Source organism: Pelodiscus sinensis, chromosome 11 (assembly GCF_049634645.1).
Source record: "Pelodiscus sinensis isolate JC-2024 chromosome 11, ASM4963464v1, whole genome shotgun sequence".
NCBI lineage: Eukaryota > Metazoa > Chordata > Testudines > Trionychidae > Pelodiscus > Pelodiscus sinensis.
The window spans coordinates 47,730,737-47,749,448 of record NC_134721.1 but is presented as its reverse complement, the minus strand read 5'-3'; the positions used below and the strand labels follow the sequence as shown (position 1 = coordinate 47,749,448).

Below are 18,712 nucleotides of genomic sequence, written 5' to 3'. Positions count from 1 at the left end.
TCTCTAGGCCTGTAGATGGGGAAGGGAAGGGCAAAGCGGGCAATTGCCCCAGGGCCTGGTGATTCAAAAGGGCTCAGAGCTGCTATCCACCACTGCTACTACTACTGCAACAGTAGCCAGAGTCCCGGGCCCTTTAAATCACTGCCAGAGCCCTGGATGATGTGCTCAAGGTGGCACTAAGGGATGGCAGCAGGGGATGGAAATGTGGTCTGGGCAGCACTGAGCTTCCAGCCCCACTTCTTCTGCCTGAGGCCTGTCCCTTCCAGGAGTACCAAATCTCCCCCCCTCCCCCGGATCCCCGCCACCCCACCCCTGCCTAGGGGCTGGACAATTCTGTTGGCTCCCGTGCCTACCTCTAGTTGTTGTGATCAGCTATACTAGGGTATGTCTACACTAGCTCCTTAGTTCGAGCTAGGTAGGCAAATGAGGGCAACTGGAGTTGCAAATGAAGCCCAGGATTTAAATATCCTGGGCTTCATTTGCATGTTCCCCGGGCACCACCATTTTTAAATTCCCCTTAGTCCAAACTCTGTGCCCGTGGCTACACACGGCACAGAGTAGGTAGTTCGAATTAGAGATCCTAATTCGAACTACCGTTACTCCTTGTGAAACGGTACTAATTCAAACTACCTACTCCGTGCCGCTCATGATAGACCAAGTCATGATAGACCAAGCCTAGTTCTCTTATGCTGTGTCCAGACTCAAGGGTTTTTTCGAAAAAAAGTAGCCCTTTTTCAAAAAAACTTCACCTGCGACTAGACTACAGCCGCGTTCTTTCAAAATTAAATCGAAAGAACGCGGCTTTTCTTTTGACGGCGGAAAACCTCATTTCACGAGGAAGAACGCCTTTTTTCGAAAGTGCTCTTTTGAAAAAAGGCGTTCTTGAATGCAAACAGGGCTTTTTCGAAAGAGAGCATCCAGACTGCCTGGGTGCTATCTTTCGAAAAAGCGGCTTGCTTTTTCGAAAGTACTGCTTGCAGTCTAGACGCTCTTTTTCGAAAGAGGCTTTTTCAAAAGTATCTTTCGAAAAAGCCTCTTTCGAAAGAGGCTTGCAGTCTAGATGTAGCCTTAATGGTTATAATACACTTTAATTTTGTTTTGATATGAATAAGACAGAAAAACCAGTGATAACTGGTTTCCCTAACTTGGGTTTTAAGTGTAATCCAGATGAGACCTTAGTTAGAATGTTTAGCTTTCATGTGCTTTGTTTAAAAAAGGAAATATCTCAAAAGTAGGTTTATATAACTTATAGCTTCAGTGTGACAGGGTGTTCGCCCTGCACTGGCCCTTTAAGAGCAAACCCAGGCCGGAGGCAGGGTCTGGGAGTTTGGCCCCAGCTGAGGCCATGTTAGCTGATTGGGGCCCAGCTGGGAACCATATAAGACTAGGGGCTGCCCCTCCTGGAGGGAGGGCAGTGAGAGCCTGGCTGCTGGGGGTGTAGGAGGTTCCCTGGAGCTACAGTGAGGTGAGCTCTGGCCAAGCAAACCCCCAGACTGCAGGGCCTGAAGAAAGGCCCCCAGAAGAAACAACAACCCCCTGAAGGGGGGCTCAGAGACTGATGTGGGCAGTGTCCTGAAGAGAACGCCACGGCCTGGAGGAAAGAGGGGAAGCACCTCCGGAGGGAAGGTACCCTGCTAGCTGAAGGAGCTAATTCTGGAGACAGACAGCAAGGGGTGCTATGGTGGTGAGTGACCCCCCTCACACTCAGGTATGTGGCAAATCCTGCCCCTCCTTCTTTCTTAAGCCATGGAAGAAATCCTTGTCTTGGAATCCTCAGAAGGTAGTAGAGAGCTAGGATTTGGGGGGTATTTGTAAATCTATGGTCCAGGGCCTTTGTGAGCAGTACACCCACTTAGAAGTGCTCCAGATTTCAGAGGATATATTTCAATTTGAAAATTTCCAGTTTGTTGACCCTTTACAAGACTGGTATACCTTAGTGCACCTGACTGATAAATGTTACTGCATTCCTAAAGGCTGTTTTATTGCGAGATTGTGTTTTTTGCATATTTATGCTCACACAGTGTAAAATGTATACTAAGCTACAGTGTGATGGTCCCCCACCCCCAGCATGTTTATGAAATGGACTTATGGACACACACATGCATACCTTGAAGATGCTTTGGACAAAATATCAATCTAATGTCACAATATGCTGGATCTGTATATCTTATTTTGGTGTATGTATCATTCTTGTATGTAGAGTTAGAAATATGGACTATGGAATGGTTTATGGTTTTAAATGTACAAATGAAAGCTATCAAGGGTGTTTCCTTCAATGTCTGGGTGGTCACCTGTAAATAGCCTCTTTTGTCTTTATGTCTTAGCAGTGGTTGGTCTTAGGAAGTCATGTGGCCACCCTAACTGGTAGGGTCTGACTGGGTAATTTTCCATGGAAGGGCGGAATTAGAGACAAAGAATTCCCACCTGAAAGAGAAGGCTATTTAAGGTCCTTTGTCTTTGGCTTGCATGTCATTCCCAAGAGAGTGTATCAGAGACCCCAGGGCAAAAGATCTTCCCTGGCTTGGAGAGTTAGCTGAAATAAGGACAGTTTTAGGGTAAGTTTGTAATGAGCTGTCAGTGTTAGAACTAGCTATGTGTTTTCTGTTATTTTAAATGTGTAATCTACTCTGCTCCTGTTTTCACTTGCCACCACTTAAATCCTACTGCTTGTACTTACTAAAATCACTTTTATTTACTATTAAGCCCAGTGTGAATGACTGTTACCTGGGGGAGCAAACAGTATGTCCATCCTCTCATTGTTAAGGGGCGATTACCTGAATGATTTATTTGAGGTTCTGATCCCATTTGGAGGTTGGGTTCCTGGAAGCTGAGCCCAAAACTATGTTCTCCTCAAACCTGAAAAGATTCAGTGTCCGTCTTGCTCCTTGGGGAAATTCATCTCAGCTCTGTGCCTTGGCTGGGGGAGACAAGTTCTGGCTCAGCAGGACAGGGCGATGAGAAGCCCCGGATAGCAAGGAGGTGAGTGTCAGTGGTTTTATCAGCACATTGGGAAGCACTCCCAATGGGTCTTCTGTGACTGCCCACCATCATAGAACAGTTAACTTACTCTGGCCCTGGCTTCATAAATTTTAAGAGGCATTCAGTAAGAGGCATTGTCCTTTTCATATGTGTTCATTTTTTTAATTGTATCCTTTGGTATATATGGTTGTGACTATTTTCTTCCACTATTTGATCTGAGGAAGTGGGTCTGGCCCACAAAAGCTCATCAGGGGGGAGGGATGGCTTAGTGGTTTGCACATTAGCCTGCTAAACCCAGGGTTGTGAGTTCAATCCTTGTGGAGGCCATTTAGGGATTTGGGGCAGAAATTGTCAGGGATGGTACTTGGTCCTGCTGAGAAGGCAGCAGACTGGACTTGATGACCTTTCAAGGTCCCTTCCAGTTCTAGGAGATAGGCAATCTCCATTATTAAATCTAATAAACCATCTTGTTAGTCTTTAAAGTGCTACATAGTCCTGCATTTTGCTTCAGTAAAAGACTTTGTGTTACTGCACTTGAATGCTAACAGTCCAGTCACTGCAATACATGACTCTGTTATGAAATCTACTGTGCTGATTAATGATCTGATTAGATGTCATGTTACAAAGAAAGAATCTGATTAACAGCCACATGACTGCTGGCTATTTGCTCTTTCAGATACAAATATACAAAGTGAATATAAACAGAATGTCCCTACAAAACTATACACAGGCTTGGAAGAACAACCATAGATTTTAATGGGTAAATCTTGATTTCACCAAATACACACAAACTGACAATAATAGTAGAAATTTATAAATAGGCAAAGTAAAAAAAATGCTAGTTAAGAATTTAGTAGAATTTGATTTAAGGATATTTACTTTGTTTATTTTGACAGTGATGTTGACAATTTGTGTTTTAATTGTTGTAAAGTTTTAGCTGTTTGAATCTGTGTCCACTATCATTAAATAATAATTGTCTTGCACCCCAAGTATCTGATCTCCCATACTATGAAGGCTGGAAAAAAATTCAGTAAAAGCTAAAGTTAAAATGAACATAAATATTATCTGTTGAAATTTAAAAACAAAATCAAATTCTGCCAAATCTAATTATACCTGTGTATAACACAAGTTTGTGTTATACCTCACCCTTTTACTGACAATAGTAAGCAACAACAAACTACATTGACCAAACCGTATAATTTACTGATCTGAAGTATAGTAGATAATTTTTTTCAATATCTAACGTACTTTGTATAAGCAATTTCCATCCTGTTTTATTCTGAAATTCAAGCAAAACAAAGGATATCTTGATCTTAACTTGTGTTAAACTTTAAAAAACAACAAATAGTCTAGTAGCACCTTAAAGACTAACCAAACACAGAGATGGTATCATGAGCTTTCATGGGCACAACCCACTTCTTCGGATGACAGTCTTCACTACTACAACAACTCTTGTGGTCTTACTGACACCCCATCTCACCATCCTCAAATCCATTCAAACACAGTCAGTAAGAATATTTTATATTTTTTAAAAAGTTATTCTCACTTGAAATGGGAAGGTTACTAGAGTTCTTCGAGATGAGTGTCTTGGGGTACTCTACTCCAATTGTTGGTGCATCTCTGGGCCTTAGATCAGAAAGTTTTGTAGCATTGTCCTTTTGGACCATGCACATCATTGTCTGTCGACATATCACACGCCTAATGTAAACATGGCTTTAGATGCTTAACAGGGCAGAGACTGTGTTTAAAGATGTGTAATGGAGTCTCAATCCCACTTGAATACTTGGGCATTATGTACTTGGGCATTATGTACTGCAAATACATAACATGATGGTAATGTATGTATCATTTATTTTAAAGCTAAATGTAAATTGTAGAAACTAGATGATCCCAAACTAACAGAATATTATTGTAGATTTTTATGTCAAAGTCATGCAATTAATTAAAAACAAGACTTGAAATCACTTACACTGGAGAAATGAGTAACAGCTAATGACTTCACAAACATCTACAAATGTGCAGGACGTGCAGTTGCCATTTGCTACTGTAAAAGAACACTGACCTCAAGCAAAAAAACTTTGAATTAAACTTTAAATTCAGAATAAAAAAAAATCTATGTACACTTAGCACACCTTACTGTGCTGAGCACCAAGTTTACTTCACATGCCATTTTTTATAATCTACTCCGAGTCAAGTATTAAACAAGTATATTATTTACAAACATTTATTTCACCACAAATTTACCTTGCCAAAAGGAATTAAATGGTTACACATTAAAACCATTTTATATGCATGATACCCAACAGTAAACATTAGTATATACTATTGTAAAACTATTTCTGTTTTATATAGGGGGAAACAAATTGAGGCTTAAAAGGTAAAGGAACAGGCCGCTCCAGAGAAGGAGGGAGGGCTAAATACACTGAGGATTTAATGGAGCTCTCGTTTACTGATTAAGTGATTCAGATGCAACTAATTTTTTTTTTAATTCTTAACTTAAATTCTAAATATCAGTATATGATTTTACTTACAATGGTTAGAGCATGGGTTCCCAAACTGGGGTGTGTGCTGGTGTGTGTGTGGGGGGGGGGCGGGAGGGAGGCATGAGTTTTTCAAAAATCAAAAAGGGGGCATGAAGCTGACAAGTTTGGGAACCACTGGGTTACAGGTTTAGTTGCTGTAATTAGAGAAATAATTTTGGTTAAAACGGGGGACTGGAAGTCAGGACTTCTACATGTTAATCCTGAGTGCCATTTACTTGCTGAGAACTTTTTGGAGTAGGGGGCATGGGAATTGGAGAAAGTCGCTGAATTTCTTTCTGCCTCAGTTTCCTCATCTATCAAATGAACCTAATAATAGCTGTCTGTCACAGGTCCAGCTGCAATTCTGTTGCCTTCCTGGTCTCTTCCCCTCATGCTGACAGACTTTGTGCCTTTGCTCAGAGTGGAATTCTGCAGCTCTCTCAGCCTTAAGACAATAACCTGTGTATCAACTGTGTTTACCCAGCAGGAACAGTTGGGTTTGACACCTGCAGTCCTGTGAATGTGGGAGCCTGTGAGTGGTGCAGGCACCTTTCTTAATCATGTTTATTCTCACAGTAGGAACAAACCATAAGAGGAAAAGGATTTATAAACAAGAACTTATAAGCACGTCTCTTACCTAAGGCCTGCCATCCCCTGACGATAATCTAAGGCAGGACCATCTTCTTTAGACACCCCCCCGGTAGGTGTTTGTATCAGTCAGGTTTTCCTGGAACATGTTTAACAATTATCTTCTGCTTTTTTGAGAGACACTTTCTGAATGTCAAGTCTTTTGATCTTCGTACATTCTCAGGTCTTTTCTTGTCTAGCACTGAGTTGTAACAATACTATAGTTTTTACTGAGGGGTGGCATATCTTAAACCATTGTTTTCCTTCTCTTTTTTTTTCCAGAGAAATCCTATAGTGCTAACTGCAAATTTTCATGCAGTTCGCATTCCAACAAACAATACAACAAACAAATGTTCATTAATTACTACAGCAGCTATGTATCTGTCACACTGTCTATTACACAGGAGTGTTGGGAGGCTAAATTAATTATTTTGAAAAACATCTGGAGATTCCTGGCTGACCCCCATGACACATTATTTTTTGTCCAGATTTATATATCTTAAATCACATAGCTGTACTCTGGAAAGTAGTGGCTCCATCTTACTTTTTTCAAAAGTGTCACCTTCTTTCTTTTTTGTATATTCAGAGTCATATTGATAACCAGAATGTTTATATGCTGCCTTTCACACCTGCTCGCCAGCCTTTGCAAAAGAATTGTTTACTAAGTTCCAATCAGCTACTTCTGCTTAACCGGACGAGAAGTAATAGTTTTACACAGAGGTCATTGAAGGCATATCCTGAAGATAATGGTGGTATGTGAGGGTTGTCAACCTCCCTGAAGCTATTCAGGGAGATCGCTCTCCTCCCTACCCCAGAATGTCATTTTTCTTAAAATATCCTATTAATCTACAACATCATCTGAGGAAGTGGGTTTTGCCCACGAAAGCTCATGATACTGTATATGTATTTTTATTAGTCTCTAACATGCTACAGGACTACTAATTTTTTTAAAGTTACAGACTATACGGCTACCCCTCTGAGACTAATAGTCACTGGGAGAATAATAGCAATTCCAAGAGACCCCAGGGCAATCCTGGAGGGTTGTCAAGCCTATGCTGTGTGGGTGGATGTATTTAGGGAACTAATTTGGGCTTCTGATCCTTTTCTGCTTGTGATACTGTGTAAGATGTTAAGATCCTAGCTTGATATTCAGAACACAAGTTGAATCTGCTGAGCTGCCAATTAGAATGTTTTTATTAATATTATTGTAAATGGAGCATTTTAAGTGCTTGTCCTGCAAACACTAAAGCACTTTTTACAAGAAACCCCACCCAACACACTGTTACGTATTTGACTGAAGTTATGCACCTGCATAAATGTTTTTCAGAGTTAGGCCCCCCATTATGAAAATCACACAGATGATGATAAATGTGGAACTTCATAACACCAAACCTTTCACAAAACTTGATATAACAAGAATAAAATCTTAAGATACACGTGAACTTATGCACATCGATATTCTTGTATCAAAGAGTTCCAGTACAGTATTCCTTCTGTATGTTCATTTACTATTATCATTTCTGGCTCTCAACATGATCAATATTCATTAACATGCCATCTATTCTGCCAAGAACAACCTTATATCATGTGATCGGTATTTTCATGATGGTAAGCTGTAAAGCTTACTGAAATGCATTTTTAAGCACCAATCTGTTCTTGGGTTTAGAGCACACAAGTACAGGAAGAGCTGAAAAACATTGGTTTAGGTATTGTAAATACTCTTAGAAAAAATCCATTTAAATTCAAAAGGCCACATCGGCAGCTGACATATTTTGCCATGGCTTTCTTGCTGGCTGATATATAACAGCTGAGAGGCTGGCCAAGTCCCTGTGACCATTAGATCAAATTCTATTCTCTGATGATAATCCAGCCTCACTGAATGTAATGGTATTGCACTGGGGTAACAGAAGAAGGGTTAGCTCAATATATTTAAACAATGGGCACCTTCTGTAATTGCAAACATTAAACTATGTGTGGACAGATAAAGAATTAAATTCTTTATTTCCTAGAAAGTCCCATGCAGGCAGAAGGAACTCATGACCTTCAGAAGTTGAGATGTCTGCTGAATACAGAAAATCTACAACATACACCCTCCAGGTTTTTGTTTAAGGATTAAAAAAATGTGTAACAGAAGTAGAATGCACAGTGGCATTCAGATGCCATTAAAATTGATTAAATGCCATTATCAAGAGCAAGTTCTTGCTTTTCAATGAATGTTATAATTATTAATTAGGAAAAGATAGAATGTGGTTGCCCCTTACAAATACGGGAGCATAGAGAGCCATTCAAATGGTTTGAACAGCAGCGTTTCCATGTCATTCAATTTGTTAGACGTTTCAGACTATTTTTTTCACTAATTCTCTAAGGGTACATCTACACTGCACCCTAACTTAAAATAAGATACACAATTTGCATAGCGCAAATTGTGTATCTTATTTTGATTCTACTTCAAAATAGCTTATTTTGAAATTTGGCACATCTACACAGCGCCACATTTTGAAATAACGCACTATTTTGAGACATCCCTTAACCCTTGTGGAAGGAAGATTGCAGGAATGCCAAAATAGTGCACCTATTTTGAAAAAATATTTCGAAAGAATGGGCAGATTATTAAGACGTGGGGTAGCTATTTTGGGATATCTCTGGTATCCCGAAATAGCTGTGCTGTGTAGATGTACCCTTACTGATGTTGTTTTATCTGCTACCTAACGTGCACATATTAAGCACAGACTCTTAAAGAACATGAAGTCCAGTGTTGCTGACATCCAAATAAGGAAACAGTTTTTAGGAACTGCTAGAAACAGTCTTATGTCCCCTACCTATGATCAGATAATAAAAATTCCCTCTGAAAGCTGTAGTATTGTTCTGAAACCAAAGTATCAAAATAAATTCATGAAGCTATGATTCAACTATTTAGCCATCAGCAGCTCATTTGAAATGCCCAGATAGATCAGGTGGCATGAAAAGAAAACATTATCCAAAAAGAAGGGAGCATTCCTGTGTGCTAAAGCATTAGTTGGTAGCATGACCTTGAACAACCTAATTGGCAGACCTTAGAGTTTGAGAAATGAGCTGTTACAACACATATTAATGGCATAGTTATCACATGATAACCAATGTCAAGTAATGTGTATTAATGGGAAGTCCTGGGATTACAAACTATTAACACAACCCGTTGCAAGATTTCAGAGAGATTGCATCAATTCTTTCTGTGGGTGCATGATTCCCTTGAGCCAACATTGTATATTTTTAAAAATTGATTTGTGGTTGAATTTGGATGCTTGGAATAAGTAAAACAGCAATTGGTTGTTATGCAAGGTTAACCCATTTTCCCCACATGTACTTTCGTTTCCCAAGGATGCCACATGCTTTGACCTTTCCAGTTTGTTTTTTATAGGCACCATACTCCACCAGACATGGTTATGAGCTAGCAATAAAAACATCTGAATTATGCTTGTGCTTTTCCATTTACTCAGTATATGACCTGTGTAAGTCACAGCCACTCGCTGCCTCAGGATCCCCATTTTACAGATGTGGAAAATGTTACTTATCCACTTCTGTAAAGTGCTTTGGGAGCTGGAGAGGAAAAGAACTGTTAGGGTGCATCTACACTGCAGTGCTAGCTCAGAATAAGCTACCCAATTTGAGCTACACAAATTGCATAGCTTCTTTTGAGCTTATATTGAGAGAGTCTATTTTGAAATTTGGTGCTGCCTATACAGTGCCAAATTCCGAAATAGACCAATATTCCAACAAGTCCCTTAATCCTTGTGGAACGAGGTTTACCGGGCTGTCAGAATGGCATGCCCATTATTTTGATTGCATTTCGAAATAACAGATGTGCTATAAAGACACAAATGAAATTCATGGAATTTCAGATACTGGATGTGTCCTGAAATAGCGTCGTTGTCTAGACATACCCTTACTGATGGATAATCATTTCCTGATAGGAGTTTTGAAAACAATTGTGGATTCATAACAAGAATAAGGATTCCTAAGATGAACAGCATCTGTCTAAATGCAAACATACTTTTCCAGCCCATTAAATATATATTATGCTATTATATTAGCTCCATAAGACTCATTTTACTTTATATGGGATATCCTGGTCTCTCAGGTAAACAGGTTTTTTTAAAAATATTTGTAGACTATGTATTCACTTGACAAAACTGGTGTGGTCATTTTGGTAAATGATCTGCCTTTTAGAAATGTTCATGAAAGGTTTTTTATTTCTTTGTTTCTTAACACATAGTTACAAGGAAATAAAACCATTCCTAGCCACATACTTTTCAATGTGCAGGTTACAGTACACTGTAAAGAGACAGGAAATGTTGAATCATTTATAAGATCATACTTTAATTCTTCACTCAGAGTATGGCTACACTGCCTTTCCTTATGGAAGAGGATATGCAAATCACACTTCATTTGCATATCATCTTCCAATTTCTTTTTGTGGAAGAGGCTTTGCCACTAAAGCCCTGTGTAGACAGAGCCATTTGTGGGGGGGGGGAACCTTTTTTGCAAGATCCTGTAAACCTCAATTTTTGAGATTTTTATCCTAGCAGCACCAGCTCGAGTAGTAGACTATGTGTTTGAGATATAGAATAGTCCACGGGTTTAATTGCGTCCTGGGTTGGGGGAGGGCGCATGTGCGGCCCCGCCCCTGTGCCGGCATGTGGGGGAGGGCGCACGGAGCTGGCAGCGGCAGGACGCACGTGCCCAGCCCGCCCCTGCCCAGCTACCACCACTGGCGCGCAGCCTGGGGCAGGCCGAGCCTGGCCGTGCAGGGCCCCACAGCTGCAGGGAGAAGGGTGCTGCTGGCCGGTGCTGTGGGGGTTAACGTGGTCCCCACCCCGAGCAGCCACTGCAGGGTGGCCGCTGGGACCTGCTGCAGCCTGCGATCTGGGAGCCCCAGCTGCCCGGCTAGCCTATGCCTTAATCCGGCCCTATCTGTGTGTCTGTTTGCAAGTCTGATTAAGTACTCCTCCTAAACAATAAGCTAGGACCACCACATTTGGTATGCAGCTTCCTCCTTTATCCTAACTGAAAAGCAAGGCCACAGTTTGACTGAAGGAAAACAGGGTGTTCCTGGAATTCGATTGTTTTCCATAACATAGAAAGGGAGGGGCACAGAGAGGAGGGAAGCAATACAGTCACCACAGGGGCAGCAAGTGCAGGGGACAGCTATCCTGCAGAGTGACCACTGAGGACAGCCACATCACCAAGGGAGTGGCCTGCTAGGGTCCGGCTTGCCAACTTTCCCATCACTAGCCCGGGTAAGTGGCCCCCAAAGCCCCAGTGCCAGACTGGGGGGAGGGGAAGCACTGCCAGACCCACTGTCATGCTCCCCCACTCAAGAGCACCACCTAGGTGAGGCAGTGCATCCCCAACCCACTCACAGGACTCACCAGTGGTCTCCCTGGCCGTGTTGCCAGGCCATCCAGTACGCCCATGATTGGCCAGTCTACACAGCCCCCACTTCACCCCTGCCCCCAAGGAGTTCTGACAGGGCAGGCTTGTGTGATTCCTCCCTTCCCCCTGCTCCCAGGCTGGGCCTCAGGAGCGCTGGCAGGGAAGGCCTGTGCAGCACCCCCTTTCCATGTAGAACTAGCAGGGGAAGCCTGCACAACGCCTCCTTCTCCTCCCCTCCTCTGCACCTAGGCTGGCACCAGGGAGCACTGGCAGGAGAGCCCTGCGTGGGCCTCCTCTCCTCTCCACCCCTAGGCTGGGCCTGGGGAGTGCCAGCGGGGGAAGTTTGTGCGGGCAATGTGTGGACAATGTTGGGTAAGTCTTCTAGTAAAGTATAAAACACCTACATTCGCAAGGTGCAAGATTATTCCTATTACATACACGTACGCCATGTTTGCAAGAATAGTTTCAGGAGGAATAGAGTTAATTGTAATTTAGACTCCTGCCAAAATATCCATGTAGATAATCTCACTCGTGTTTATTCTCCATATCAGCAATTCAAGGAGAGCTCAACTGTTTAGTCTTTGTCACCTCGCATCAATGTTAAATAATTTAAAAGTACAAACACTAACAAAGATGTAAAATAACGATCAGCTTGAACAGGACACCTAACATTCAAGATGCTGAATGATTCACGAGGAGTTCTTGACGGGTGTGATTTACCTTCCTTTTGTACAAGGCTTGGCATTTTCAGCATTGCATGTCTCATGAAAGAGAGGAGGTACCAATATAGATTTCATAAGAAAAACAGCAGACGACAGTATCTTATCACTCTAGCCAAAACAAAAAGGAGGTGACTAAGTGCTAGCTAGCTCTCTTTAAAGATACATCACTATCTGCCTAATGCCATTGAACAAAAGGCTACAATGTTAGTTTTGCATTACTGTGATAGACAGTATTTTGGTGACAGGAAAAATCAGTCCATAGTCTGCCCCCAGTTACACCTCAAGTCTATGGAAGTCAGCGAGATCTGTAGTCCGCTCTGGGCACAGGGGTCTTGCTGCAGTAGTCAATCCATACGGGCAACATTGCACAACAAGTTTTCTGGGGGAAGGAATCATAGCTTCATTAACTGGAACAGAATATTTAAGTAACATACGCAGGGCGATACTGGATGAAACCAAAGGTCTATCTAGCCCAGTATTCTGTCTGCTGACATTGGCCAATGCCAGATGTCCCAGCGGGGGTGAACAGAACAGGTAATCATCAAGTGATCCTTCTCCTGTCATCCATTGCCAGCCCTGACAAACAGAGGCGAGGGACGCTCTTCCTACCCATCCTCGCTAATAAGTATTGATGAACCTAACCTCCAGGAATGTACCTAGTTCTTTTTTGAATCCTGCTAAAGTCCAGGTCTTCACAACCTTCTCTGGCAAGGAGTTCCAATGTCAAACAATACCCACATCCAGTATTTTTACCTAAGGCGGTGCCCCAATTTTCTATAAATCAGGATCTTTTCCTCCCAGTTTTCTTTCCTAAGCCACACGCTAATAAAGAACAAACTCTCTGCACTCTGGATAAGAAATGTGCTTTGGTGTTTTATTTAGAGAACAACCCTCCATCTCCATAGCAGAGAGGATAAAGGGTTTGCTAGCCTCCACCCAGCGTAGATCTTCAAGAATCACAGCCTACATCAGACCCATTATGACTTTGCTAAAGTGCCAGTGCCTGCAAACATGGCCCAGTCCATTAGAGCCCAGGCACCTTCAGCAGCCTTTGTGGCACAGGTACCCATTCTGGATTTATTCAGGGCAGCAAACCTGCTCTTCCATACCTATGTTCAACAACCACTATGCCATTTTCCAGCATGCTAGGGATGATGTATCTGTAGGTAGAGCCATAGGTAGAGCCCATTTGCAATTAGTCGCCAACCAAACCTCCTTTGGTACAGCTTGGGAGGTCACTTAAATGTAACGAACACAAACAGTTGCTTACCCCTCACAACTGCTGCTCTCTGAGCTGCACCACTCACTTCTATTTCAAATCCCTCCCCTTCATCAGAAAGTTCTAGCCAGAAGAAACTGAGGGGGTGGAGGATCACCAGGGGTACATATGCACCGCTATACAGGCATCACTCCAGGAAGCTCCCCCTGCCAACCCAACGGATATTTCTGAGAGAAAAGCCTTCTGACCATCCTACATGCGTACACCTAAATGAAATGGACAGGAACCACACATCCTAAAGAACAGCCATCACGAAAGGCAGGCAACCATCTTTTATTCCATCATAATGCTGCTGAGGTGATGTCTATGCAAGAGAGCTGATCCACTCCATTTTTGGTAGTTATGTGAGGTATACAATCAGGATATGTTGAGTAGCTCCAGGAGGAGGTGTACTGTATGCAGAGGAGGTGTCTGGGGTGAAATTCAGAGTCTCCCCAGATCCACCCTGTGATGGGGTGCCTCAGCCCTGCACTATAGAACAGATTGTGGGCTGGGCCCAGCTGGCTGAAAGCTCCCCTTCCCCCACAGCCTTGCCAGGCATGCTCACTAGTGAGCTGGAGTATAAAAGGCCCCGAGGCAGCTTGCTCAGCGCTGACTGCCAAAGGGGAGGGACCTGCTGAGTGAACTCCAGAGCTGGAGGAGCAGGCACACCCAACCTGACACCACAGCAGCTACAGCCCCAGCAACAACTGCTGCAGCCACAGTGACAGCCATGGCCCGGGAGACAAGCTGGAAGTACATGATGGGGAGATGTGCGGGGTGGTAGGAAGTGGCCCAGGGCCGGGAATTGCAACCCCGAGTGCTCAGCATGTTGTGGGGGGGGGGGGGGGAGCTCCCGCTGAGCAAGCAGTGAACCGAGCCACTGCCCCTAGGCCCTGGGCTGGGACCTGGTGGAGTGGGTGGGCCCGGGTCCCCCTACCCTTCCCTCTGCAGCGCTCCTAGGCATAGGTAATTTCCTGAAGCCTGTTGACTAGGCCCCAAGGCCGTATTTACCCCAATAGAGGGGAGTATTTCAAAAGATTAGGTCTTAGGGCTGTAGTGACCCCGATGGGGGGAGTGCTATAGGGACTGACCCCCATAGAGGGGGAATCTGGGACTCAGACTCCATGGGCTATCCAGACACTGATAAACGGACCCGTGGGGGATTTTGACAGTGGGAATCCACCCGAAGGAAACCCATCCCTCGACACACCCAAAGAGCCAACTCCCTTGAACAGTCATGAGCTGCATCTCTGAGCTAGCAGAAGTAGAATAAGCAGAATAGAACTACACACTTCAAAATTGGCACTAGGTTAGTACCCGTATTCTCATGCAAAATGCCAGTAATTCTATCAGTGAACAACTGTGGCCTCAGTCTTCCTCTTACAGCTAAACCAAAAGTGAGAAGCACAGCCCTCTCTTTGCAGCAGTGATAACTCAGAAGAGGGAGGTGGAAAAGACCTGTGAGAGCATCTAATCCATTCAGGATTGTTCTGCACAATAAAGTTTTGTTTCATCTCCCTTTAAAAGTCCTAAGAAATGAAATTTCTCTTGGGGCACTGTTTCTCGGGCATGGTCATTAGTCTCTTAGCCCTACTCTACACTAGGGAATTATTTCAATATAACATACGGCGCGTCCACACTACTAAGCCCATTATTTCAAAATAAGGGGCTGGTTATTTCAAAATAATAACTCCTGTTTTCTATGAAGAATAAAGCTAATTCCAAAATAGCGGCAGTGGGATAGTTTCACTGCTGCTATTTCAAAATAACTACTCCCCAGAGTCATTCAAAGTAATTACTCCACAGTGTTTCCTGGGGTGCTAAGTTGAGGTAGCGCATCCACCTTAAGGGACCCTGCCTTGGACTAATTTTGAGGCTTTCCCGTAGTGTGGACGTACTATTTCAAAATAGTTATTTTGAGAGTTACTATTTTGAATTAATTTCCTAGTGTAGACATGCCCATAGTTTCCCTTAATATTCAGACTACACTTTCCTTTACTTAATTTCAGGTCATTATTCCAAGTTATATCTCCAACCTATAACATCAGCATCCTATACATGGTGTCATTCACTCAGCTATATCCTCAGGAAGTACTGCCCTAGTCTGATCCATCTGGCAATCAGATTTCACTGCATAATCTGAAAAATGGTAAGTGGAGCACAGGACATTTGTACCCCAAACAAGTATCCCCACGTTGGGAGTTATTCCGCTCATTTGCTAGCCATTGAACATAGTCTGGCCCTGAAGAATGGTTAAACTTCTGTTGACTTTTTCACATTTGGCCCTATTGCAGGACTGCAGGGTTATGTTGCCTCAACAATGAATTTCAAAACATAGCAAAACTGACTTGGCCCTTGGATGATATTTTATTTTGTCAGCGTCTAAGAGGGCAGCTGCATTCTCAGCAGCAAGATGGTCTGAAACATCTGTCTCTGGCTTCCCGCTAACCTCAGGGAAATAAGCTGTAATCTGCATATTTTAAATTGCCAGTGGGGTTTGTGGGCTGAGGGTGGATGGGAATGTAGACAGGCTTCATATTTTTGCAGCTAAATTAATCCTACATAATGTAGGTTAAGTTAAATGGCAGCCTAATTTTTGTGGGAATAATATAATTGTAATACAAAGATGTTAAAGTAACCGGGGGCTTCTTTTCCTGTCATCAACAACCTACATATCTTGGAACCAAGAGTTAAAGTAAAGCAACAGCATCAGCATGAACCTTCTCCTGCATCCCCAGAACATCCCCGCCTAGGCAGGAGTCACACGGAAGAGGACTCTGAAGATGAAGCTTCTTGAACATAGCTGTGGAGATTCTGAGACAAATCTGGAGTTTCCGCCATCCTGCCAGTAGACGGAGCTGCAGTACCTGAGGGGGAAGAAGTATTTCAACCTGGAGTAGCCAGTCCACCTTCCTTTCTCTAAAAAGAGACCTCCCTACCTTCATTTTCTTCTCCCTCTCTTGCTACAGAGCTATAAAAGCATATTCTGATGCAAAATGTGGTTTTGAAACGCTATAGCCTTCTACAATGGCACTGGCTGTTTCAAAGTTTTCCAGGGACAAACCTTTCTCCCCTAAAGCCTCGCATTGCTTTTGCATCAGTACAGATTCTCCATCATGCTAAAGGATGGCACTGACAGAAATGAGAGAGAGGAGGACAAAGAACGTTCTCCTACAAGGCGCACACGCTTTTGTTTGGCTGGGGATGGAATAGCATGGAGACAAATTTCTTTTGAGTATGTCGCTTCTCTTCCTCTTTCCCCTGCTTCATACTGATTCTGCGGCAACACCAAATGGTATCAAGAGTGATCACAAGGTTAACTGCGCAATATAGATTTGCCATACAGGAGCACTGGTAAAAAACTGCCTTTAGTTCTGGGTCCCAGCTACATGGCAGGGTCAGATTACAAAAGGATCAAGCCCTATCTGTGGTTGGGGTCAGTGACTTCTATGGGTGTGTATCAGTGTGGACATTACAGCCTCCTTATGAAAGTTTGATCTCTTTTAACCTCTCTGTGAAATGCAAAGGAGAGAGAAATGCCATTTTGTTCTCTCACTTATTTTCAATGAAATTCATATTTTGCCATCTGCACACATTACAACATATCTTGGACTGGGTTCAAGTTACTTTATTTGACAGCAAAGACCTTTGTGTACAAACAGCTGATTGCTTAAACAAGCAAATTATTCCATTTCTACTCTTGTGAAAGTTTAACATTTTCCAGAAAAAAAAAACCTTCATAGTATAAGATAACTGTATAATTAGCTTTCGTTCATGTGCTAAATTGCTTTCTCCACCCATTTCTTCTAGTGTACATAATGACAAAGGACACAATTCAGCCCTAGTATAAAGGTGCATACTTCTCATCAACGTCTGATGGTCCATTGAAGTCAATTGGAGTCAAGTCCACTCAAGCCATGGCTGAATTTGACCCAAGAAATAAAATAATTACTTTACAATGATCCAAGAATAGTTATCATCTTAACAATGGAAAACACTCTAGCATTAGCTCTTTGGAATACCGTATCACAAAGCAGGCATTATTTCTGTTTTTGAAGGATATGATTATTATGTGGCCCTGAAAAATATTTTGCATAATACTTCAGAATATATTGACAAAAGTTATTAAATAGCCCAAAAGACACTGAAGTGCAGCAGGTGGCTTCTCACGCTGTACAGTGGCTTATGTGGAATGAGTTGGTCTCAGTCCTGCTCCTAATGAAAAGGTTTCTGATCCAAGTGGAATTAGCAGCACCCATATTTGAGCTCAGTAGAGTTAGCAAAGAGTGAGTAGATACAGGCACTAAATCAGGGGTGGGCAAAATGTGGCCCGTGGGCTGCATCTGGCTAACCAAACATTTTTCTCCAGCCAGTGGGCCACTCAGGCAGTCTGCCTGCCTGCTGTGGTCCCAGCCACACCATTCCCAGAAGCGCCACAGCTAGAGATTTCTGGCAAACATGGCTCTGTGACCCCCTTGGAGGGAGGGGAACAGTAGGTCTACACATGCTACCCCTATCCTCAGCATCATTTTCACGGCTCCCATTGGCTGGAAAGAGGCCAATGGGAGTGCAGGGGCAGTGCATGGAGACATGCTGTCCCTTGCCCAAGAGGCGCGCAGAGACATATTTTCCCCAGTTGTGCAGGCAGCATTCAGCAGCTTGGAGTGACATGGGTCTCAGCCCAAAGTGAGCTGGGGGCATTGCAAGGCTATTATGAGGAGGGACTGTAATAGTGCCACCCTTGCTTCTACACTGATGCTGGTGATAGCGCTGTGTTCAGATCTGGGCACCCAGCCAGCAGTTGCTACTCTCTGGCTGTCCAGCTCTGAAGACAGTAAGGAAGTAAGGCTGGCAATATCCGACCCCCCCTAGAATAGTCAGATTTCACAGGGAGAGATCAGATTTTACAATCCATGAATACTTTTTTTTTTCATGGTCATGATTATGGTAGGGCCTTATCTATAAACAGTGTTCGGTTTCCAGAGATGTTAATTTGTCTCTTTTCACAAACATGAAATGTTATTTGCATGCATTAAAAAGGAAAAAAGAGTAAATAAAACAAACCCATAAAATGCCAGGAATCCCACTATTCTTTTCAGAAATTATCTGATGAGAAATGTGCCACAAGAAACGTGTGACACAAGTACCCTCTTTCTTTTGTTGTCCTTATATATACCCATACTTCTGTA

At 42.9% G+C, this 18,712-nt stretch overlaps 1 long non-coding RNA gene across 1 annotated transcript; it reads left to right on the top strand.

The window, feature by feature from the left end:
* Nucleotides 1–1,468: 1,468 nt before the first annotated feature.
* On the top strand, nucleotides 1,469–18,498 carry LOC142830985 (uncharacterized). The gene is made up of 3 exons (XR_012906566.1): nucleotides 1,469–1,708; nucleotides 15,533–15,672; nucleotides 16,212–18,498. It is a non-coding gene; the product is annotated as an uncharacterized LOC142830985 (long non-coding RNA).
* The last annotated feature ends 214 nt before the right edge of the window (nucleotides 18,499–18,712 follow it).